Below are 26,865 nucleotides of genomic sequence, written 5' to 3' on the forward strand. Positions count from 1 at the left end.
CCTCAGGTTACAGACACTTCAGGTTACACATGCTTCAGGTTACAGACTCCGCTAACCCAGAAATGTACATTGGGTTAAGTACTTTGCTTCAGGATGAGAACAGAAATCGTGCAGCGGCAGTGGGAGGCCCCATAAAGTGGTACCTCAGGTTAAGAACAGTTTCAGGTTAAGAACGGACCTCCAGAACGAATTAAGTTCTTAACCTGAGGTACCACTGTATATGTGTGCATGTGGATAGAAAATGATAATAATGATAACAATAATAATTTTATTATTTCTACCCCATCCACTCTGGGTGGCTTCCAACACATATAAAAGCATAAGACAGATAGAAAATAGATAGAATGTCTGTACATTGCCTTGAGACTCATGTGAAAAGTAATTAATTAATTAATTAATTAATAATACATTGTTGTTGTTTTTTAAAATGGGGATTGAACCTGGGACCTTCTGCATGGGCGTAGCTAAGGGGGGCAGTGGGGGCAGATGCCCCCTCTAAATCAAGTAAATCAATACAAAATACTTAACTAACTGAGGTTCTGCCCCACTAACATAAAGCCTGGCTATGCTCATGGCTTTGGTTCCTCCCACACATCATAATATTGAGTTGAATTCTGAACCAGGTGCTGGTTAAGAAAACAATTGACTATGATGACCATGTAGCAAAGTCTTGGGAGACACATGCTAAACTCTGTGTAATCGACTTTGCATACAAGCTCAGTGTGACTCGGTCTTTTGTCTCAATCCCAGCTACTGAAGTAAAGGCGGAAATCCTGAACTTGGAGCAAAATCACACACTGAACATAAAAAACCCTGGATCCAAACACAGCCCATCATACTGTTTCCACTGAGCTGTGAGATGGCCCTGGGCAGACTTGTAAGCAGAGCATGAAGAGGACAGCTTTTTCCTGTTGTGTTGTTTATCTCAGTTATCTAATACTAAGAGGTATGCTGTCTTTGTATATGGGGATGTGATTTAACAGTAAGGATCGACTGCCCAATCCTCTATGAATTGTCTAATTTTCATTTAAAAGATCCAACTAAGCTGGGAACCACCAACATTTCCTTTGCAAAAAAATTCTATACTGCCAACATTAAGGGGGGGAAACTATCATGATGGTAAGCAGGATAAAACCAGCAATAAAATTACATCCGTTGAAGAAATACAAATCACAAATTGCTACCATCCTTGTGGTAGCAAACTCCATGAATTCATTTTTTAAAACTTAGTTGAATTCTTAGAAATTATACATCACCTTGGACACTTTGTGGCAGCAACACAATTAATAACATTAATTTGTTAACTGAATGTGTGTTGTCTTCAGAAATACGGCTATCCAACACTCTGAAAGGGAGAGGGGTTAGGGTTACAAGGGGGAGTGCCAAGCTTTGTGTAAGCCAAAATCATGACATCACATCAAAATGATGCTTGGAGAATAAATGTTTTAAAAGGAAGCGCCAATATAGAAAGGTTTACCGCAGGAAATTTAGCAAGCCTGGCAAAGAGCTACAGCCCAGGAAACGAGCACTAGAATGTCAATACAGTGGCATTTTAACAGCTTTTATTAATGTTTGAAAGCAAACAGCAGGTGTGGAATGGGCCAGGAAAAGCAATTGTATCAACAGAATCATAGCTTGTCATCTGCATACCTATAACCCAACTGACCTTTGGGGTTTCTTTCTGCATTCAGGAGTCATGTTCTCATTTATTTGTTCCATTCTGCATTCAAAACATGGTCTTAAAAGGGGAGGGGAGAGAATCCAGTCGCATGAAAACTTGTGGGGGCAGAGTCCTGCCGGATTTCAGAGCGAAGCCTTGTTATATATTGCTTCCAGCACAAGCCTTTTCCGTAAAAAAGCAAATGCAAAAGGGGACCATCTGGGGGAATGAAAACACATTTGAATCAATAGGATAAAGTTAACAGAATAAAAATAAAATAAAATAGAATGAACCAAATGGGATAAAAATTCCTGTGGATATATTAATGCTGAATACCAGATTTCAGGGCAGCTGTGAAATCGTAACATGGGCCAAAACCTCTTATGGTGTAACCCTGTACAGCTTTCATCAATGATGCGTTGCACCTGGTTGGATTTTTAAGAGCTTTTTGAGGAGATACTGTAGTTAAAAATTGAGATAATGTAAGCCTCCAAGTCCTTCCCAGGTCTTGACGGTGGGGGAAGGAGCCAGGCCCAATCCTGGCTGAAAGTTATCTTTGCCCTCCAGAGCAGAAGAACCCATACTACTAAAATTACTGGAGACATGTTTATATCCGGGCTGGCTGCTTTGGGATGAGATGGGAGAATGTGGGACTTCAAAGGCCTCCTGGGGAACTTTGGGGAGCCAATAAGATGGAGTATTCCAGTCAATGCAAGCATGAGAATCTGCACTTTCCAGTTCATGTGCCCCAAATGTAACTGTGTTAGTTCCCTGCTCTGTTCTGAAGTTCAGGCACAAACATAACATTAACTACCAAAAGCCAGGCGCTCAGTTTGACACCCTCCCTTAAGTGTTCCCAGTGGTTAGGAAATAAAGAGCTTCTGTCAAATCAGATGTGCCATGGGAATTCTATGAATGGATTTCACAATTTATTTATTTTTTTCAATTTACAAAACCAGTTGTAGAGACTTGGATTGGGGCTGCGAGGAGGTTAACCTTCCCCAGCCGACACACATGATTTCCCTGTTGAAAATCACACCGACACACCACAAAGCTGCTATTTAGAAGAACACAGTCAGCATACAGTGTTATGCCTGCAAGTTTTGTCTAATTGAGGCTAATAGCATCTTCAGAGAAATGATTCTCCATGGAAAAAGATAGCAGGGGCAAACCTCTCACACAGTCCTGACCTAGGCACAGGGAGAGGGCTTGCAGCTCCTTCAGACCCTGACCAAAATAGTCATTAGCAATGGTGGGTGGCACCCTGTGGGGCTTGTAGGGTGAAATACAGGAAGATCAGCAGTAGATAGAGCCAGAGCCAATGGCTGGCAGCATGGGCATAGCCCGGGGGGCAGGGGGCAGCTGCCTCCTTAAATAAATCAATAAATCAATAAAAAAACTAACTGTGGTTCTGCCTGCCCCCTCCCCCCCCCAACAACAAAAATCCTGGCTACACCCATGGCTGGCAGAGCTCATCTTCCTCTTTACATCTTCTGGGTGGCAACAATGAGCAGGGCCTTTTTAGCTATGGCACCTCACTACTACACTACTCTTCTTCCTCCTCCCTTCATTCACCAAATCCCATCCCTAATTATCTTTAGAATGAGATTGAAAGCATTCTCCTCAGCTCCTAATGCGGTTCAATTTTCCTGCCATGTCTTTCTGCCAGATTTAATTTTTGACTTTGTTCTAAGTACTTTCATTTTATCCTTTCATTGTGATGTTTACCTTGACATCTGCCTCATGAATCAGTATGATTAATAGGCAGGTACTGTATTCTATTAACCATAGACTTGTGTTTTAAGAATTTTGTCCTGAGCAGGACCCAGTAGCTGAAGAGAGAGGGGGCAAGAGGAAAATAATGGAAGCAGAAAACATTTTTTTAATTCAAATAAATACTGAGAATGTAATTGGATGTCCTGAATAAGAATCTCCTTAAAAATCATTATAATCTCTTTCTGGTGGATAAAGGAGTAAATAGAAAAGGAGGGAATACATATTTCCAATAGATACATAAATAAATGAGGCAGAAGTTAAGAATAGCAAGGTAACTGCATTTGAACCAGAAGCATAGAGGACTCTTACTAATCCACAGTCCCATTTCCTGCTGCCCTGAGGGTGTTCCCACCCTAATACTGACCTGAGAACATGGCCACTTAGCTTAGGAGACAGGCTTGGTAGAATGGCTGCCAGCCATCAGTTAAAATACTTACTTGTCAGCATCTCCTTTGTCCAGAAAATACTTTGACATACTACACTGCAACAGCTTCAATGGGGATATTTTTATACAATGATTTGATAGCTGATGTGTGATATTTCCTTTTACCTGCCCTCACTTCTTTCCTTCCTAGGCGTTGTCCAGAGCTCAGTGGCGTAGCGTGGGGGGTCAGGGGGGGCCCGGCCGCACCGGGCGCAACATCTGGGGGTTAGGGTTAGGGGGCGCAAATCCACGGGTTAGGGGGCGCAAATTACTTGCCTTGCCCCGAGTGCTGGCAACCCACGCTACGCCACTGCCAGAGCTGAAAGCATTCACCAGTTAATCCATATGATTAAATGACAGACTTGATAATCACAGCCATTTAAATATTAAAAGGTGAATTTTAAATCAGGCTTCAATAGGACTTCTTCTGTCTATGTGCGAGGGATCAGTATGGAAGGTGTTGTTGTAAACAATTGATCACATTTACTCATTCAGAGAATGACTTGCCAGACAATCATTTGCCAGACAATGAATGACTTGCCTGTGGAACTATTTCCATCAAAGATCTTGAGATGATATCACGTTCACTGAAATGCTGTATCAAATTAATCAAATAATAAGTCAAAATCAGGACTATTAATTGACCCAGATCCTTCATTTGGGTGACACCTCTGGTATTCTGTTTGTCTTCACCTTGCAATTCTCCCTGCTTTCCCCCCAATCCAATGATGTTAACAGTCTCTCAAAATAGTAGCTGCGCCAATGAGAATCTACATTTCCGCCATTCGCATGCCATGAAAACTTAAATGCTGCTATTTTCCACAGCACATCAAAGGAATGGAGCAGCTTTGGGGATAATATGGATTAACATAAACTCCTTCAGATCACATGCCTTGCTGGGCTTGCAAAGTGGGATTCCATAATCAGATTTCAGTTGGGCTTGCTCTCAGAGAGAGGGTGCTGAGTTCCATTGTATAGAAATGGATACTGTATTGGGCAACAGCGTGTGGATGTATTGACTGAGCAGTTGACTGGGGAAATCTCTCTTGTAGGGCCTAGATATCCAGCAAATTTATATCTATTGTATAATATCTGCAGTGGCTTCCTCCAAAGAATCCTGGGAGCTGTAGGTTGGTTTGGATGCTGGGGAGCCTCTCTCAGAGTTCCCCAGCCCCCCTCATAAAACTACAACTCCCAGCATCCCCTGGAGAGGTGGAATGACCAAGTGGTTTTGTCTGCAGGGTAGATGATCACATGCCCCTTGTCTTCTTTCTAGATAGTTCATCAGCAACTTTGTTTTCAACCTCAAGAGAAGGAGGCCATATTTTCAGGTGATGGGGAGGACATGCATCCATCGAGCTTGCCCATCATCTGTCTGGGTCTGTGTTTCTCCAACTGTTGGGAAAGCATCCCAAGGTGGATGTTGGCAGTTGCTAAGGGGGACACAACTCTGTCTTCACTGATTCTCCCCTATCCCATATTTTATGTCTGCCTTGCCTGGGCCTGAAGGCAGAATGTTGGCTGGCACTTTCTCCCTGCAACTCAATCAGTGTAACACAAGTGGTTGTGTGCTGTATTAGCTGGGAAAGAGAAGACATTTTGCCTTAGGTCAGAGAGACAGGCGTGCCTTGGCTGTTCTCACTTTCCCTGCCTGGCAAGCAGCACAGTGAGCTCTCTTGGGCCATCTGGAAGTGTCTTCACCAAATGCATTTCTTGCCTTTCAAGTGCTTCTGACATGGGTCATGTCACCAGTCCCTATGCCCCTTCCTCCCCTTCTGGTCTATGGCACACCATACAATCTCCATATACTCAGATACTGTATGTGTATCCACGTGCACATGATTTTCATGGGTGGGCAGTGGTGGAGCAGCAGCACACTTGCTACACTTTGGGTGGGCGTGCAAAGTTTCAGATCAGAGAAATCCTGTTTTTTCCTGTTTGCAGCCAAAGAGCAGTGCTGGTTGGTAGCCCTTTGACAATCTTGAAGCCACCTCCCCTTCCCTTGGAGAAGTTATCTAAAACATTTAGTGTTATTTTTATACTACTAATAATAGGCCAGAAAAATGCTTAATCAGACAAACAGACAAAGCACTTCAGGGCGGGGGAAAACAATTAGAAAGACAGACTGCTGTCCCAATGGAAGAGTGGCAAAGAGGAGAAGAAAGAAACCAGCCTTGGATGAAGCAAGTCTGTGTTATCAAAGAGCCATGTTGGAAGAAAGGTAAGCTCACGCCGCGGAAGAAAATAACCCAAAGTGACATCTGTGCACAGGGAGCCTGAATGCAGCCACTAAAGCTTCATTTATCTGCTATCTGTTAATTGCTTTGAGATATTTGCATGGGAGGCAATTCATAAATTTAATAAATGAACCCATAAATTAAATGCATAAATCTGAACTAATATTTTAGAAATATTTGGAAATGGCATGTCCTACCATCGAATGGGGTGGTTGGACTAGATGACCCATATCTTTCAAATCCATTATTTTGATGGAACAATCCCACATTGGTTATGGGTACTATATATTGTTCAATACTGGATATTGTTAAATGGCATATTGGCAAGTTTTATTTAAATATGTACTGTATATATTTCAGTAATATATATTGAAGCGATATATAATGTCTCCGAGCACAATTCAAAGTGTTGGTGCTGACCTTTAAAGCCATAAACAGCCTTGGCCCAGTATACCTGAAGGAGCATCTCCACCCCCACCATTCAGCTCAGACACTGAGGTCTAGCGCCAAGGGCCATCTGGCGGTTCCCTCACTGTGAGAAGTGAGGTTTACAGGGAACCAGACAGAGGGCCTTCTCAGTAGTGGCCCCTTCCCTGTGGAACGCCCTCCTGTCAGATGTCAAGGAAATAAACAACTATCCGACTTTTAGAAGACATCTGAAGGCATTCCCATTTAGGGAAGTTTTTAATGCTTGATGTTTTACTCTGATTTTAATGTTCTGTTGAAAACTGCCCAGAGTGGCTGGGGAAACCCAGCCAGATGGTCAGGGTAGAAATAATAAGTTGTTGTTGTTTTAATATTATAATTTTATTACATATTATGGCTACTGTACTATTATCATATTTATTCATTTTCTGTAAATCACTTTGAGTGCAATGTCTTTGTGGTAAAGACAGCATGCAAACAAACTGGCTGTAAGGTTTGTGCTACTGCAGCTGAAGTGTACTGGGTAAGTAACAGAGGAACTATCCAACTCTGCTCAGTTGCCTGATTAAACCAGCCTTGACTGCACAAACTCCAGGGTAAAGGAATGTGTCTACAATCCTCCTCAATGGCCTCTCCAAAGTCAATGAAACATCCTTCTTCCTCACTGCAGCAAACCCCTTCCATGACTAGGGCTGCAGAGCTGGGAGTCTCTGTGGTTAGAATTGAACTGAAATGAATTTTCGTGAAAGTATGTCCTGTTGATATCCGTTTAATAAGAAGGTCCAAACAGACATGCTATGAGAGAATGGTGATTGGCTCTTTTGACCTTCTCAATTGGCAGGAGCTCCCATTCTGAACGGAGCAGTGTCACTGTAGGGAGGTGGAGGGATATGCGTAATCCTTTCCCTAAAAAAAGAGTCAGAAACAATGCAGTCTTTCCTCCCAGCAGGGGTAATATCAGCTTTCAATCTTTGTTTGCATGATCTTGAATGGGGAAACGTTGCAGGCAGAATTGGCTTAAAATACCCCTGCCTCCCAGAAATCTTGTTCCAATCTAAATCAGAGAGCCCCACAATGGCTTTATTTTTTATTTATTTTTAAATGAGGAGATCTACTCAACATCGTGTTCGTTTTGGTCCTTAGTTCCAGGTCCTTCTCTTACTTTGGTCCTTCTCAGTCCTACAGCTCTATTAAATGAGTTAAACCAACAAGGTAAGCGTAACCTGGAACTTAGGAAGTGGGATTGCATAAATCCTTCTGCTTTTGCTCCTCACTTCTCTCCCCACGTCTCAACCCTCCAAGAGGAGCACCAGCAGGCTGTGTTCATTGCCCAGAATGTCAGCGAGTCCCTGTCCTTCCATTTAGAGGTGAATTGTTACTCTGAAAATATTTCATCCTTAATGCCTGCTGCATGAGCCGGAGCATGCATCTCCGTGGGGTTATGCTCTTTCTAATTTATCTGCTGTCCCAGTGTCCAGGTCAGATGTCTCCATTGCTCTCCACCCCCTGCCCTCCTCTCAGTTTTCAGAGACACTCCGTCTCCACTTACGCTCCCTCTCTTTTCTTTTCTCTCCCATCAGCAGAACATTACTCAGCCGATTGATAAATGAGGTCAGAAGTGGCCTGACAGCCATGTTGAATTTGGAAGCCTAATCTAGGCAGAAACTTGAAAATTGGGGGGCATGCTTCTCAAATGATCCTCAACTCAATGGGATGACAGTCATTCATGTGCCAGTGCTCCCCTGACCCACTCCCCTATTTTAAGAATGGGGCTGAGTTGCTTAAAGGGCTGAAAAGTACCAAATCAAGAATCATGCAAGTGGGATTACTGTGTGTGCCCACAACAGTTTTATGTACATACGGTTTTTAAATGTTTCTGGGTTTGATATTATTTGAGACAGTGAGATCCAGCACTTAAGGACTTAGCTGTTGATATATGTGTGTTAATACACATTAGACATGCTGCCTTAATCAGGCGTGTTTTTAATTTGTGAGTAGAAATCCGGAAGTGGTTCTGGAGCCATTGTGAAACTGGAAAAACTGGGAGGGGGATGTCATCAGAAAGGTAGGATGATTAAGAAACTAAACATTGTGCCTTTAATATGCCTAATGCCCCTAAATAGAGACATATCCGTTCATTTGAATAGTCTGTATGGGTCTTGTCACGCCATCTTAAAGAAGATATAATGAAACTTTTTTTAAGTACTAAAAAGAGGAATGAAAATGAGTAGTGACAGTGAAAGGGGTTCCTTATGGTGGGAGATTTAAAAGGCTTATAGCGCAGTCCACAAATCAATTAAGACAGACTTTAAACTGATGGGAGCCCCACTGTAATTAGTTGAAACTGATTTAAGGCAATTTACATCTGCTCAATTACCTTGTGGACCGGTCTTTATTTGTTCACTTTTTAAACTGCATGAGTCGGTTAAGATCCCAAGGCAGTTTACACTCAGGCTTTGATACCGATGGTCACTGAGATATTGTATATTTTCATTACTGCTACTGCTATTCTTACTATCCACCCTTCACCAGGGTGGGATCTCAAGGTGGGTTACAACAATTTTGAAAATCTGAATTAAAAACAGTTGCAGTGTTACATACATATCTCAGGTGTCAATGTAAAGAGGTGCACCTTCAGCATTTGCTGTGCGGACAGAATTCCACAACTTGGGGCTGCCACAGAAAATGCTCTCTCCCAAGCCACCCCACGGAAAACCTCTGAGGAAGGTGTAAGTACCAAGTGAATCCCCTCAGGGTCATCTGAAGGAAAGGAAGCGGTCTTTCAGATACTTGGCTGCTGAAACCACATAACACCAGTCCTGAAAGACCTACATTGGCTCCCAGTACGTTTCCAAGCACAATTCAAAGTGTTGGTGCTGACCTTTAAAGCCCTAAACAGCCTTGGCCCAGTATACCTGAAGGAACGTCTCCACCCTCATCATTCAGCCCGGACAGTGAGGTCCACCTTTGAGTTCCCTCACTGCGAGAAGCGAAGTTACAGAGAACCTGGCAGAGGGCCTTCTTGGTTGTGGCACCCACCCTGTGGAATGCCCTCCCATCAGATGTCAAGGAAATAAACAACTATCTGACTTTTGTTTATGGAAGTTTTTAATGTTTCATGTTTTATTGTATTTTTTAAATATTTTGTTGGAAGCCGCCCAGAGTGGCTGGGGAAACCCAGCCAGATGGGTGGCGTATAAATAATAAATCATTGTTGTTGTTGTTGTTGTTGTTGTTGTTGTTGTTGTTGTTGTTGTTGCCTAAGCTGTTTAGGGCTTTGAACACTAATATGAGCAGCTTGAATTGGGCTGGAAACAAACCTGGTAACCAATGCAGGGGTTTCAGAATGGGTGTTATATGAGTTCTAAAAGCAACCCAAGCCTGTAATCTTTTCTGCAAGTGTCCACTAAAGGACAAAATCAGAATGTCTCTTGATGTCTGAAAATACAGCAAAATTAGATATTAAGTATGATGCTGGGCCAAGTCAGAATTCTGGTGAAAGGTGTATAACACTTTCAACCTACCTGATAACAGCATAAGCAAGGAGCAACCCAGTTGCACCATAGATTGCTATGTTTAAATACCAGCATTGTCTAGAAGTTGATATTATTCAAATTAGTTACTTCCTGCTGAGAAGAGCTCCTAACCAATAAAGCTTAATCTGATGCCAACAGTTCTGGAAAGGAGAATTTCTCATGTTTCATATGAAGCCTGATTATGTTTTTTTGGCTCAAGAGAAACCAAGGATCTTGCGCATTATCTTTTGACATGCTCCTTTCTCATATCAGTTAGAATCAAATTTCTTCCTCAGCTGTTGACAGATAAGGAAAATTGGTCAGATCTTCAAAGGACAGACTTTCTATTAGCAAATAGATGTTAAGGACTATTATATAACCAACCATTTATTCCTTGGAATTATCTAAATCACATGCTGTTTTTGTTGTGAATGGCTAGCAATGATCGTTGTAATAACAATTAATTTTAGTTGACCTACCTCTTGCCATTTGTAATCATTTGTAAGATATGAGTCCCAACGTTAAACGTTTTATATATTGTAGCTTGCATTTATTTAATGACCTGTGGTCAACATGGAAATAAAGCTGGGGAGAACTACACTAAACTGAAAATCAGAACAAGCGAGTGAACACTGGTGATCTTTCCTGAACTGTCCTGTTTCTTGGATATTTCCTCTGTAGCATCTGATTAGGCATAAGCAATTCTATCAATTTTGATTTCACTCAGTTTCACATTTTTCCATTCTTAAATTCAATTCTCCATATTTCTGCATTAGTTTGGGAATTTTTGTTAAGTCCTCATCTAAATTCACCAGCATTTTAATGCAAATTTATCTTAATATATATGTGTTTGTCCTAACATACACATTTTTGAAAAACAAATTTCCCAAAAATAACACATTTTTTTGCATGTTAATTTCACTAGTATTTGCATGTTTATGCACACTATATCCAACCTAGGATATATATTTTTGTATGCATTTCTTGGCTGAAGAACTGCCTTGCAAAATTCAGAGAAGTGCAAGTGTCAAAGAACTGCTGTGTTTCAGTTCATGTTTGTTTCAGAGAGTGCGAATTTGGTAAGTTTGCCTTTAAATGCTAACAGAATCAAATTTCTCCCACTTCCCTGCTTCTGATTTAAGTAATAGCTGAAGACAAGATATTGGATGGAGCCTGGATAGCTCAGTTGGTTAGAGCATAGTGCTGATAACTCCAAGGTTGTGGGTTCAATCCCCATATGGGACAGCTGCATAGGAGGTTGGACTAGATGATAGGAGGATTCTGCGATATACCATAGGCATGATATGTGAATTTTTATATCATGTTTTCATTACATACAAGTTGCGGTTGATTTATGGAGACATAAGAATGCAGTTGTTTCCCCATGTAGTGACAACAGGGATTCCACCTCCATCAACAGGGACAGTTCCAGGTTTGAGCAACATGCTTTCTGGTTGGCTCCCTCCTGTGTCAGTGCCCCCTCTGGTGGGTTTACCTGGTTTGGCTGCAACATCAGGTTGCAGTATTGCAGCAAACAGTGTTGGGCAGCTGGGTCTCTGAATTGCCCTTTTAATTCCCCATAATTCCCCAGAGTGACACTGCTTCAGAGGCATTGTGGGAAATGCAGATGGTGGCTCCAAGACTCAACTGCCAGGCACTAACTGAAGCACAGTTCTGGAAAGCAACTTGTTTAAAGGGCACCCCAGGGCAAACATCCGTATTGAGCTCTGCTGGTGCCCAGGCTAAGGATGCTGGATGCTGGCGCTGGGTCTGTCTGGCAACAGGCAGTGCAGTTTGCTTCCAAGGAGATGGGAGGGGGAAATGACTCACTTATGGGTTACATCATCTCTTAACATATTCCAAGGAATATTATTGCAGACCTGCCTAACTCTTTATCATATCTGGCAAGAACCAGTGATGACAACAAACAAATATAAAAAGGAAGGGTAGTTAAATGATTAGGTAAGCTGCAAAAGCAGCCCTGTAATGATAGTAGGAATCAAAGTATTGCAGGAGTAAGTGCCCTGTGCATGGGGGCACTCTAGAAGGGGAATGAAACCCAGGGCAGTTGCAGGTTGCACAATTGTTGTAGTAAGAATTGCTGGGTTAAGTAAAGTTTGTTTGTTCCACACTACAGACTTTGCAAACTGAAAGTGAAACTATGAGGCAAAACAAAACAAAACTCCACGAAATGTTGCAGAGAACCGGTAAGGACTATTTGATTTGTACTAAGAGTGGACCAGGTAAGAAAGAAGGGCGACTTCATCATGCAGCACTGATTCTTCACGTGGCAGAGGACGAATGCAATGAAGTATTTTAATATTTTCTAGTTTGTTAACAATGCAGATGGTATAGGGGAAATCAAGTTTCAGTTGATAAGTTTGAAGCTATGCATTCTTCGCTTAAACTCAGATAGAAGGAGGATTTATATAGCCCCATAAGTGACTGATTTAAGGCTGCTGGCATGATCATGAGAATGTGGGGTGCTGTGTCAATTACATATTAAAGATCACATAGCAAGAGGCATAAACTTTGACACTGATTGCTTGAGAGTCATGTTACTGAGAGGCCTTCTGCATGCTGCTGGCCTCAGCTTCCAGCTCAAGCAACTCAACTCTGAAACTAGATGTCGCCTCCAACAACTGAGCCTGACCATGTCACATGTTCAATTCATGACCCACCAAGCCAAATGCAGTCTAGCCACAGGGCTGGTTGAGAAATTCAGTTTCTATGAATTCCAGTATGAACTGACTAGATCTGGGCTAATGTGCAGAGCAGCCAGTAACTATCCTTTGGATTTTGCTCTTTGTTGAATTTTGCAATACACTTTTTGTCTCAGTTTTTTTTACCAGAATTCATTGATTTTAGAATAAAATAAAATTCATTTATTTTATGATAAAATACATTTAGAAATGTTTAAATTGAAATAAAATACATAATTAAACAGGCATTTTTATGTAGAGATTTAAAAAATGAATTACAAAACCAGAATAAGATAGACTTATGAATGAGCACATGCAAAATTTGCATGGGGTAGAAATAGACTGGCCTGTTCCTTCCTCCTACCAGTTAACTACTAGGGCCTTTGAAGCCTGGTGATAAATCCCTCTTCTCCATTTTTTAAATCTCAGGCAATCAATCTCTTGGTGTTATGCTTGTGGGTCAGAACCTGGAAAGCCCATATAAACCTTTACTATTTTCTGGCTCATGGTTACTTGCCTTCCTCCACCAACTCCGTCTGCATCAAGACTGTCCAGTCCTCCATAGGTTTTTTATGCAATTTAAAACTCACAAGTCATGCTGATGAAAACATTTCATTGGTGCAGCATTTATAAAGAAGAAAAAGAATAAGCTTCCCCCAAATCGAGAGGGGTGGGGTAGAGAGATCTACCCACTGATGCTCAGGGCATCTGCTGAAAGATCTGAATGGATTTGACCCAGTTCCAAAAAGTTATGATCTTGCTGCAGACAGGCAGACAAAGAGGTGTGGAAGGGAGGGCCCTGTTTTGCTCTGCCAATTCACAGGGAAGGCTGGCTCCAGCAGCCCTGTGCAGATGCTTAAACATTTAAAAGGCCAAGACAACCTGCTACAGCCATTTTGTGCAACATCAAATTTTTACTCCTCTATTGGCAGCTCTCTTCTCATAAAGTAGTTAATTTCCCTTCCCCTTATGCCTGCCAGTTTAAAATGATCGGGTGTTAATGGTACAGGCCAAAGCACATTTTTTAATTTTCCAAATTGTGCCTGCTCTCCCCTCTCTTCCCAGCCATTATTCCTGACCAAAGCCCAGCATGAGGTTGTTTGCGTTGATGTATTTTTAATCCCATCCTCCTCGTTTCCCCAGTTTCACATGGCAGCCGACCACATTAGCCTGTGTAAAAGCTTTTCCTCTGGATTGCTGGCAGCCAGACTTCCAAGCCCAGCTTGCAGTTTTCCCCCAGAGTGACTGGATTGATTGGCTACAGGCAGAATGGGCACGGTTCTCCACTGCTTGGACTGAAACGGAACCATCTGTTACACCTCTAGTTAAAAGTACATAAAGTTGAGCATTTGCGTGTAGACAATACCACCCCTGATACACTCCCCACCGCACATCTCACTCGCACTTTGGCAGAATCTCACACCATGATGGGGCCCAGTACAGGAAATCCGGCACTTCAGCTCTGCTGGAATGAGGCAGAGCAGAGACTCCAGTGCATAAATCAAGCCTTGCTTGTTTCATTACGATCCTTGCCGCTGACAGGCCCACTGAATAGGGGGTGGGTGCGGGTTTGATATCAGTTGAGTGGAGCCCATTGATTGGTTGAACTCTGCGCTGTGGCACTTAGCCAATCACAGTTGTATTCCCAGGCTGGTTTTGGATGCATAAATGGAACCATGTTGAAGCATTCTTTCAACTTTCATTTGTGTTGCTTAGATTGGCCCTATATCTGTTCCTGAGAGCCACTATGTAGGTCTTGTTTATTAAATAATTGTGCAATAACTATCTAAACCTATCTTTTAAGTTCCACTGAAAAAGATTAAGAAAGTGCTAAAAACTCTCTCATTGAAATCAATTGGACTTCTTTGCCAGGGTGATGTCTACTGGTTTTTTAAGGCAAAAAAAAGGTGCTCCTGGGATTATCTAGATGAATAGCATTTCAATAGTGGCTCATATTCCTATGGTATGTCTTGGATCACATAGGTGCTGTCCATCTTTGTCCAGTCTTAGTTATGCTAGTTTCAACAAGATTGCAAGTTACTTTTATGTCAACAAATGACTGGGCGCTGTTGTCAACAATTATTGTTTTCTTAAATCAACACCTAGCAGAAAAGTAACCCAAATTCTGAAGGAAGAACTGCTCAGTTATAATCAGTCTAAATAATGTCAATAAATTACATCCCTTAACTACAGGTGTCACTAAAAAAATGTACATGTATGTGCTTAGTTTTCATAATTTATCCTGTTTCAGACAACCATTTGGAAGAACGAAAGGTGTGGGTCACTGGAGCTTTGCCTAGGGACTACTGGAAATCCTACTGAGCCCCAGCCTTGGCTTCAGAGGCACTGTCTTCACATTCTCAAGGCTCTCTTTGACTGAGTCAGGAGATTTGTATTAATTTGGGTGATGTACCGGTAAAACATTTTAAAATCAAATTAGTTTCAATGGGAGAGATTTAAATAAGTGCTTAAATCTACGAGATGAGGCAAAGAATCTTGTACTCCAGGTCCAGAGATCTCTGCCGTATACTGGCAAAATGGTTCCTGAATTCTATACATCAGCCTCCAACTGTGGCCTTACAGATGTTTTGGACTAGAATCCCCACAAGCCCTAGGCAGCATGGCCTCTTTTTGGGCAGTGATAATGCCCAAAACATCTGGAGGGCATCACATTGAGGAAGACTGCTGTACATGCTCAAGCCAGGAAGAGGAACAATTAAAATCAATGGAAACAAAATACAAAAACAGTGAGAAAACGACAGACACATGCCACCCACCCATGGAGTCAGCCAATGAGTTTGTGACAATTGGGACATGCCCTCTGCAGAACCCCTGCATCTACACACACACACACACACACACACACACACACACACACACACACGGCACAGTGATGCCAGAGTACTCCCTCAGCCCCAGTTGCACAGCTAGCAACAATCCCAGCGCTGTTGGTCCCCAGGCATTGTGATGGCCTTGTGCTCTTCACAACCACTGTTTCAGAGAACAAGATGAAAAAGCAAGGCAAGAGAAGACATACAACACGGTGCCCACATAGCACCCCAGACCCACAAATACAACAGGCACATGCACACAGCCCTCTCTGGGATGAGGGTTGAAGACATATCATCTAGGGACTGGAAAGCATGAACAGAGCATGAATACCTCATCCCCAGAAATTGAGACCCATACCCACCATGTCAGCAAATCAACACCAGTAATAAACCTGGAGGGAATCCACAGAGAGGAGGAGGAAGTGCTAGGCTGCAAGCTAGAGGCCTGCCTCTTTAAGGCCAACATCCTAATGAATGATCTAGACCTCCAGGCATAAAAGGTCCCAGTCCTGTCCCAGACACTCTTAGAGCAAAATGCTCACTAGGGAGCTGTCCTTGGTGCTGACTGCCCTTGCTCTATTGTGCGCTGTGGTTTCCTCATTGGGACTAACCCCTGAGCCAATCAGGAGGAGTACTGCATGGGCCAACCCACCCTTTTGGCCCACCCCCTGGCAACCCATGTGACCAATCTACCCCGCCCCCCCCCCCCCGCTGCTTTTTTGTCTGAAAGTGCAACCCTACTAGGTAGCATGGCAGCTGGACTATCAGGGTCCCTTGCAACTCTACAATGCAAGAGCAAATAATAGCGTAGGGAAGCAATGAGAACCTCCTTCTTTGCTCAGGAATTGCAGAAGTCCTCGCAGGTTTGAAACCATCTCTGTGAGCACAGATCATTTTCGAGGCATTGATGTAATACCATCAGCCCCCAATTTCCTCTTTGAATATGAGCTTTTATCTCCCGGTGCTATACAACACACATCTGCCCGGCTAGGCCACGAACCCAACCAATGTGTGAGTCCAAGGCTAATTGCTTTCTTGTGGATGCTGACACATGTTCCCCCCCGTGATTGCTCTACTATTGTATCTGAGTGACAGCTACACACACTGGCCCAGGAACCTACAGTAGGATTTCAATCTCACCTTTTTGCTCTCCAAACACTGTGATTTCTTTGAGCCGCTTTGCTTTGGTTTCATATGTGCTGCTATAGGTCACAGGGAGGGGAGGTCATGGCTTGAATTTTAGTAAGCATCAGTGGCACTTGCTTCTTTCTCCTTCCATTGTGTCCTAGACAGCTCATCCCTTTCTCTCGAATAAAGCCACCATTCAAGCTTTACACACACGTTTTTCCATTTGCACTCTGCACATTTACCAAAGAGGATAGAATTTTACTACAGTTCCTGGAGTTTTGTCTGGTCATTCCTTGTTCTTATGCCAACTGCTATGCCAGTGGGCTCCATTTCTGATTGGGACTCTTTGTCTGCTGCTGTTTACAGCTCCATTTCCCCCCCTGACGTGTTCAGTGCTTTCTGTTATATGTTCTGTACTATTGCTTGCCGCAGGCATGTATATCTCTCATATGTCCCTGGCTTAGTTCTCTTTTAGGAGACTTGTATGACATATTCAGATGGTACAGGATGCATATTTACAGTGTGATCCAGCAGACAGCATTTTGGATATGGACCCGAAAACCTAAGCTATGAATTCATAAGGAAGTCTTGGGCAAGCATTATGCCACCATCGCAGTTCCACCATGGTAAAACAGAATTATCTTCATCAAAGGGTTGTAAAAAGAAATAAGAATATCCTTATATGGTAAAAGCATAATTGATGTGATATTTCTCTTAAACTGAAAAATATGTTTTCCGCTTCTGGTAACTGGAAATAAATGTGCAGATATCAGCCAAGCATTGTGGGATCTGCTTCCTATGGATAGTCTTTAACTGATGAACATTGGACCTGTGTGATTTGCATGGAACTGCATTACAACAAGATTGTACACGTTCTTTGCAGTGCTGTGAACAGTCAGGAATACTATCCCAAGTGAATTATTACCTGGCTGCCCTGTTTAACCAGTTGCACTTCAGAACTCTGACAGATAGTGACATGCATTTGTTTTTCCTGCTTCCATACAGGTGGGAGTATGATGAATGTGCCCTGCAGATAAGACCTAAGTTTTCCAAATGCAATAAGCATTAGCTTAGGCCATGTCTGCAAGTGCATACATGTTCTCCCCCAACTCTCTTGCAGCAGGAAGTGGGAGGACCGATTATGGAGTGAGCAGACTTGAAGCTTGTGCCATCAATTTTTATTTTTAGTAGAACTCCAAGATCAACTGACCACAGCCTGTTGCAAAAGACATACTCTTAGCATTAAGTAATTATGAGCCCAGGAATTTGTTTTGACAATCAGAAATGAACGGAGCTCACAGTCCTTCCACACAAAATTCCACCCCTGGTTAGCCTAAGCTTTCTTAATTTCAGCACTATAATTTTGGGCAGCAGAGGGGTTGCTGCTATTGTTAAACAATAGGACATCAGCCAACTCACTGGTGATCACACTGATCTGCCAGGAGCTTCATATCAACTTTCTTTACACCTCTGTACCTGGTGGGTTGGCAGAAGATGACCCTGGCCATAACATCAACCATATGCACCAGGGTATCATCACCATTTCAGTGAGTCTACCAAGCTATTATTTAGACATTCCAACTCAGACCTGCAGGTAATGTGCACCGTATGGAGTGCTGAAAAGGACGGGTGTTTATTTCATTTGGTAGACTGAACTTCAAGTCCCATCATCCCTGGCCACTGGTCATGCTTGTTAGAGGTGATGGCAGTTGTAGTTCAACAACATCTGGAGGACCAAAGGTCCCTCACTCCTGCCTTAATTTGCCTAGTCCTTTTTGGACCTGCTCTTTTGTTATCTGTGTCACCATGTGGCATGGTAGCATAAAGAGCTGCTCAATCTTCTTTTTTTAAAAAGGTAACTTTAAGATTTCTCTTCCCAACCAATAGGTTGAGCACCAAAATAACCAAGGGGAAGAGCAGCAGAGAAAGTCATCTGCACCAGCAGAGCTTCTGCCTAAGACTAAGTTAATGGTTTTAATCATAAGGCATCAGTAAATCTAGAATATGCTGCATGTGCCCTTATTTATCAGCATGGCTCTTTTTCTGACCCATGCTAGCTTTGGCCAGTGCAGTCACCAGCCATTTTTAACAGGAACATTCACTTAAGAACAGCTAACTGTACTGCTCCTGGCTGTGGGGAAGCAGGATTTTATTAAATGCTTCACACAGATTCCCCCCCCCCCTTTGCATAATAAAGATGAATATATTATATCCTCCTCCTCTCCAAGAGTGAAACAATAATAGGAATGTAAAATAAAAACACCCACCCACAAACAAACAAACAAACAAACAAACAATAAAGTGAAGCATAAATGGAACATAATGGCTGTAGTGGTGAACTGAACTGACGATATAACATCTGCCTTGTGAACGTAAGCATGAGTTCCTGCAAAGAAGAATGTTTATTAGCCTAACTTTTCTCCTTTACCCCCACAGAAAACAATCAGTATTGGTACCCTAACGAGTCTGTTTTTGAGTACAAAGGATGACTTGCAAAGTATTTCTGTAGAACCCATTCCATTTCCCATTATCTTAATTTGCTGAGTCATTGTCACAGGCAGTTGCCAGCTTTTTCTTTTCTTTTTTGCCTGTCTCCCAGTGTTTGGATCCTTGCTACAGCCTGCACATCAGTAGCGAGGAGCCTTGGGCCATCCAGATTTCCTTGAACTCCTATTCCCATCAGCCCTATACAGCATGTCCAATAGTCAGGGATGATGGGAGCTGTAGTCCAGCATTGTTTTGGAAAGCCAGACTTTCTCCACTCTACCATACATATAACTTTTAGTATGGTCTGTGGGCAGTAAATTACCCAGAATGCATAGGACTGTTGTGCTGGAAGGTTTCATATGCAGAGAAGAAACAGTGTGTAAGTAGCAGATGAGATGTCTGACTAGGACAGCGGAGACCCAGGTTCAAACCACTGCTTGCCTATGAATCTTACTGAATGGTCTTCAAGCAATGGCTACACCTCAGCCCAATTGCACCTCACAGGGCTGTTGTTAAGAAGCAATGGAGGAAACCCCAGGTATGTTGTTTTAATATCCTTGAGAAGGGTGGAATATACATATAATTAAATCATAGGCAGTAGCGGCTAGTGGAGCAGGGTGGGCTGGCATTGCTTACCTGGCTTCCCAATGTGAAGGTCACTCCTGGTAACCAAAAGTCAGGGGGCAAGACAGTGGTGAGGTTGGCATGGACAAGGCAGTGGGGGCATTGGATTGGCTCCATCACTGTACCTGCAGTTACTGGCAGTGACCTCCACATTGGGAGGGCAGGGAAGCAACACCACTCCACCCTGCTTTGCCCTTGCACCCACCACTGATAATAGAAATGTGGGTAGTGGGGGTGGGAAGGAATCCATAAGACCAGATGGATTGTGTCTCTAGAATATGGCCAATGGTCAGGGGTAATAGAAGTTGTAGTTCAGAAACATCTGGAGGGCCACAGGTTCCCCATTCTCTGCTTTGGCTTATCTGAGATGCAGGACTGAGCCTACCATTAGGTACAGCCAGGCCTCAGGCAGATGATCTTGGGTGTCATGAAAGGGCAGGAAATTGTTAATAATTTAATTTATTATTCTCATGTGCATCTTGATATGGGGGTGGGGGAAGTGGGGCGCCATTAGAAAATCCTGGACTCGGGCAGCCAAAGAAAAATAAAAAGAGAAAAAAAGGGGGGAGGCATGGGACAGCCCTGAGTTGTGTTTTATAAAACATGATCCCTGCCCGATAGGATCTATGTGGCATATGCACTTTCTGAGAATGGTCATTCCCTTTGACTGGCATCAGAGAAACAATTTAACTTGTTGTTTGTTGTTTCAGCCTTTCATAATATGTCACTGTGGTCATTAAATAGTTAGAAGCACAGCAGCCCATATCATATGGCCCAAGATTGTGCCATATCAACATTATCATCACAAGTTAGGAAGTCACAAATTAGTAGGACAATTAGTTTTGTAAGCCTAGCTCAGGATGGGCTGCTCCAGTGTCTACAATTTCACATTGCAAAATATTCCGCAGATATTTCTCTCCAAAGCCTTCTCAATCTAATCAAGCAGCTCATCTGTGAGGGGCAAAAGGCTTGTTCAAATTAGCTGGTGAGTTTCATATCATGGAGCTGAGTTGGTAGATCGCACCACTGCTCAAGGCAACATTAGATAGACAGGTTTTAGTATGAAATCTGTGTTTCCAGATCATTCCCATCTCTAGCACCACATTGCAGAATTGGATTCATGCCTTATGCATATAGGAAATGCATGGCAAGTGTTGGCAATCAAGTGAAGATGTTGCACTATGGTAGTGTTGAGCGCTAGTAGGGTCTAACTACAGTTTAGCAGTCAAAACCTGCATTATGAAGCAATCAGCCTTAACTAGACTTCATAAGCCTAAAACCACCCCCATGTTGGTTTTGCATAACAGTCCAGGTAGGGCCGATTGCCGTACAAAGTAGATTTTGACTGCTGAAATGTAATTAGACTCACTTGGTTTTTATTGTGCAAATTAATTATACAGAGCTGGATTATTTGTCCTTAACCATTCATTTAGGGAAACTGTCACCATTCTGTAGTGTTCTGTCAAGTTCTGAAAGACCCTCATTGCTCTGACACAATGGGTCTGGCTGTTAACCAGAAGGTTGGTAAATCGAGCCCACCCAGGGATGGCTGTGGGCAGGATTCTGGCATTGCAAGGGTTTAGACTAGATGGGGTCCCTTCCAACTCTACAGTTCTATGGATTTATGGCAGCTTCTCTGATTTGTCTTGTAACCCACATGTCTGCTAGTTGGTGGTAGAGATGCTACATATATACATTCTCTAAATTTAGAAAGGGGGGGGGACCGGGGATTGGTTTGGTGTGAAGATTGAAAATGCTTTAGTAAAATGCCTTTATCATAAGGATTTGACAACTGCTCACATTTTCACCTCCCTCATTTGTCATTTTCCTTGGGAACTCTTGATCCCTGCTTGTAGGTTTATTTGTGCAGTAAATTGTGCATATTGTTAATTAGATGTGTGAAGTCCCAAGGGGGTTTTGGCCATAGGGTGTCTAGTATTTATTATTCATTATTTCTTCTTATTAATTATTATTTATGATCATGATTAATTTTGCAAACAGCCCTCGGCCTGGAGTGATAGGGATACTGTTTTAAGGAGTACAGTTCCGAGGACAGAGCTCCCAGGGAAATCAGTGGGGCCTGTTTTCTCCCTTTTTGAGTGACTGGAAATTAGTGGCTGAGCTGTTGGAGGCAGAATTCTGAAAAAGCAGTGATGTTCTGCAGAAGGCTATAGTGGTGGCACTTGGGAACTCATTGAGTTGTCCCAAGATGGCACTTGGGACCTCGGATCCTAGAATTTTCCATTAAGCAGTGAGTGGTTTGGGTCATGACTTCCAAAGGCCCTCTAGCATCACAGAGTACAGTGGTACCTCCGGTTACAGACGCTTCAGGTTATGGACTCTGCTAACCCAGAAATAGTACTTCAGGTTAAGAACTTTGCTTCAGGATGAGAACAGAAATTGTGCGGCAGCAGCAGGAGGCCCCATTAGCTAAAGTGGTACCTCAGGTTAAGAACAGTTTCAGGTTAAGAACGGACCTCCAGAACGAATTAAGTTTTTAACCCGAGGTACCACTGTACAAGAGTTTCTGATGGCACAGAAGATCTGACAATTGTAGGACCTTTAGGCAGTGTGTATGTCCCTGCTTTCTGCCAGCAAGCTATGTGCATTTATGAAAAAGACAGGAAGTTGAAACTGTGCAGGCAGTGTTTTCCTCATTGGTTGTTGCGCTGAATGATAGCGCTAGAGGCCAATGGGACACAGATCAACACACGCGTGAACCTTTCTGTTCTCTGTTCCCAGATGCAGGATAAAAGCGATGGCTGCCAAATGAGCTCCCCATCTTTAATTTGTCTTTGTTATCCTTGGGGAAACTTGTATAGCTATCTCCACCTCCAAGAATGAGAACCTCTGTTTCAGTTTGTCTTCTGCTCTTCCATTAAACCAGAAAAGTATGAGAGTTAAACATAATACCAGTGGGAGAACAAAACTCTGCAAATTAAGGTCAAAGCTAAATCCTGCAGGTAATGAGATGTCAATATGAGGAGGACATGCTGCACAGGGATGCAAGGCAGTCTCATTATTTGGCTGCTTAAAAGGAAATTAATAATAAGCCAAACGTATACAAAGGAGAATAACCACAAAAGCCTGTATCTTACTGTAAAGCAATGGTGCTTCTTAATCTATTATATTTATTATTATTATTATTATTATTATTATCAAGTGGTAGAGAAGACAAAAGCAACACAAAATACAACACAGAGGCAGTGAAATACTGCTGAATGTGACTGTGTAGCTGCAAAATAATGATAATGAATATAGCAATTTATGTATTGAATTCTGTACTGCTTTGTCTTTCGAATAATTCAAAGCACTTTTCATCCTGAAAAAGTTTGAGTCAGATGCCAATACAAAAAAGTACAATCCTAAATATGTTTACTCAGAAGTCAGTCCCAGTGAGTCCAATGGGGCTTACTCCCTATTAAGTGTGCTTAGATTGCAGCCTTAATCCCCTTATGATCACAAACATCATAATCACAGCTGTTATAAGAATCCAGCACAGAGTTAAGCATGCTTGTTGATGTCAGAGTGTTTATGCACGTATAACCTTGTGTTGAAGTATGACTGATAAAATCTGCATCAGAAGTCTTCGTATAAAATAAACATACAGTACACATCTCACTTTACAAAGTAATGGGGATTCATTAAATACGTTCTGCTGTTTTCTGAAACTCAGCAGGGTCACGGCATGTGAAATTTCAGTAGGGTTAGGGGAGGGATTAAAAGGGGCTGAGGCCACAACAGAGAATCCCCTGTTCCTACCCTCACTCCCACCCTATACCACAAAAATACATTCTTTGGAAAGGGGATCTAGAGCAAAACTCTGCAATGATCTCACTAGGTATAACAGCTCATTTAGAGTGAAAGGGATCTATTCCTTCTCAGTAAATCAGATCCTGGATCACCTAGGAAACTGGTCATTACAGTCTATTTTCAGTTGGCGCAACAAAAGCCATAGCAAAATAGAAGACTATGCATGCTTATTTAGAAGTAAGTTAAATTACATCAAATGGGGTGTGGGCCCAGGATTGCCTCTCTAGCAAAGCAACAATATTAGCTATACTTGTTTTCAGCAGGGTGTTGAATCAGATGAGCTTTTATTTGTTTTATTTGTTAAGGGTACTTATGACTCACCCTTCATTACATGATCCCAGTAGAATAAAAAAAATAAATGCAACCAACACAATTGCAGTATAGTTACAAGAGCAGGTAAAAACATCATAACAAAACTTTAAAATTATGATTCATTTTTTAATAAGGAAATTACCCACAGTCTCATTCGTTGCAACCACACACTAATACTGTACTGGATTTCCATGAAATGTGACCCCATCATTTTATGAAATATTAACTGTGCTATTGTAGAAATATTTTTAATTGTTCTTAGTTGATTGAGACTGTGCATTTTATATATTTTTTCTTATTTTATCTAATTTTACACCATTCCAATAGCTTTGTGATGTGAATGGTTTAGACATCTGCAATATAAATAGAAATACCCAAAGCCCAGGCAAACAGGTGGGTCTTGACCTTGTGCCAAAATGACAATGGTATTGGCAATTGAATGGATGTCCTTGGAGAAAAGATAGGATAAAAATGTGACAAATAAGTTAAGAATGCTAGAATATCCCTTCTGGATTAGACCAAAGGCCTACCTAGTCTCACATTCTGCTCCCACAGAAGCTAACCAGATGCCTATGGGAAGCTCAGAAGTAGGACAGCAGAACAATAGCACTCTCTCACTCACATTTTTCAGCAACTGGAGTCACATCCACACCATACATTTTAAGCACATAGCTTCCCCTAAAGAATTCTGGGAACCGTAGTTTGTTAAGGGTACTGGAAATTATATCAATGTGGGGGTAAACTACAGTTCCCAGGATATTTTGGTTGGGGATCCATGTGCTTTAAATGTATGGTGTGGCTGTGACCTGGTGTTCAGAGGCATACTGTCTCTGATAGTGGATTGGAACGCAGAAACATCATGACTAGAAGCCATTGATCTCCATTAATTGTCTTGGATTATATTGCAGTAAACACCATGGCAAGACAGAATCAATCTACTGTACTCATAATTATCTACAAATACAGATGTTCAAAGAATGACTTTAGCAATTACTATTTTGCTTCTTGGTATGAGTTTTGGGAGAAAAACAACAACCCTCAAAGTGTAAGAAAACTCAAAATCATCTTTTTTTATTTGGGCTAGCAATCTCACATGAACAACATAGGGCACCACAACAACCCCTGATATCGGTTTGCAGCTTTTGCTATCTGGGACTGAGTTACAACTCATAAGAAGATAAGAAGAGTCCAGATCAAAGACCTATCTCCTAGAAGATCAGGCTCCTCACAATGTCCAACCAGATGCATAAACAGGACCTGGGGCCAATAGCCATGACTTGGTTTTCACATTTTCTGCCTTTAGGACACCCTTTCCACACCTATTTGCCTGCTATGGAACCCCTGCACCTTGGAAAAGTTTTTGGAGTATACATGTGTTGAGGTGACACGGGATGCTGGTGAGGCCTCTTAATGCACCCAACATCCCCTTGCTTAGCTGAACCTTGTTGGGCGGAGGGAATAACAGTGGTTGTGGGCAATCTATCTTTCAGGGAATCTTGTCTGCCGTTTCTGATCTTCTCACTCAGGAGTCCCTGATTCCTCTCACACGGAGTGTCCTTTCTCTTCAGTTCATGAACAACATTGTCATCACTGCGTTCTATCCACAATTGGATCAAAAGGATCTTCCTAGCATGAGAAGAAACTGTCCGTAATGCTTAATCGCAGCTGGACTGCAGTTGAAATTTTTGCATGTCTGGCTGCTGGGGAAGATGCTTCAGATATAAAGTGCTTAGAAGGAAGCTACCCAAGGAATATTTATAGATGGGCAGGTATATACATAAAAATAAAAATAAAATGACCCCCAAAATAACTCACCTGGATTTTCCTTCATCACCTGCCTGTGACGAAGCCTAAAACCTGGGCCCTTAAGGTTATCCTGCGATGGGTCTAGTTGTGAGGAGACCCATTTGCATGCATTCTTGTCTGACTGCCCTTCTTAACTCCAAATCTCTGTCAACATTATCTATGTCCAAAGTCAATAACAATTGACTCAGTCCTTCCAGAGGAGATTAGCAACAGCTGTATTTTTCTTTAAGGGGGTAACTTTATCAAAGGAGGGGGAAAGAGGTAAACTTCTCCACTAACTTTTTTTAAAGGAGAAACTAGACCCTTTCCTTAATTCCTGCACTCAGAAACATCGTCTGGCTTCTTTTTCATATAAAAACCTCAAGATGTGACTGTCTTTTCTCTGAACATTTAAGATAAAAGGATAGAGATGCATAATTTTAAACCAATTGTTTAAAAGTATTTGCTTTATTCCTGCATTTGTTTGCATGTATAAACATAAGGGGTGATTTCAGAAAATCCTGAAACAAGTGTGTGTGTTTTTTTAAATTGAGAAAACTAGCAGTGGTTCTAGAAAAACATGAACTCAAGATCCTGCATGTTCATGCAAAGTACACACAAAGTGTGTTCATTCAAAATAGTTTTAAAACAGCAGAACTTAAGATTCTAAGAACGAACTGCAGAATATTAATTTATTCACAGGAATATGAGGGGTTACAAAAGATTTTGCCTCCCAGATTTATATCAGAGATCTCTTTGCTCTTTCTTTTTCAGTTTAAAAATGGTAAATCAGGTGAATTTCAAAGCCATCAGATCACATTATTTTAATGGTCCAGGAGGTGCATGCACAAGTCTGAAGGATTACCTTTGTGCATCTTATTTTGGAGATACTAGTCATAAATCTCTCTTTACTTTTTCATGAAGTGTGAGAGGCAAACTTAAATATGGGCACATATGCTTGTAGTTATATAATTATATAGATAATGCACGCTCTTGAAGGTAGATGTTCAGAAGCCATTTAGGGACTATATTTATGTAAATAGCCACTGCATTTAATCATTAGAATTTTATTTTTATCCTAAACACACTTACATCTAAGTAAATATTGTTAGGACCCAGATGCGCAAAATCTACATCATCTTATG

At 41.9% G+C, this 26,865-nt stretch overlaps 1 long non-coding RNA gene across 1 annotated transcript in view; it reads right to left on the bottom strand.

Annotated features, from left to right (window-relative positions):
* LOC308586047 overlaps positions 1-26,865 on the bottom strand; it is a 63,287-nt gene that overhangs the window by 17,187 nt on the left and 19,235 nt on the right. Inside the window, exon 2 of the long non-coding RNA XR_014007728.1 lies at positions 1,667-1,879. This is a non-coding gene — a long non-coding RNA (uncharacterized lncRNA). The remainder of the gene's footprint in view (positions 1-1,666; positions 1,880-26,865) is intronic.

Source organism: Podarcis bocagei (assembly GCF_964188305.1).
Source record: "Podarcis bocagei genome assembly, chromosome: 4".
Classification (NCBI taxonomy): Eukaryota; Metazoa; Chordata; class Lepidosauria; order Squamata; family Lacertidae; genus Podarcis; species Podarcis bocagei.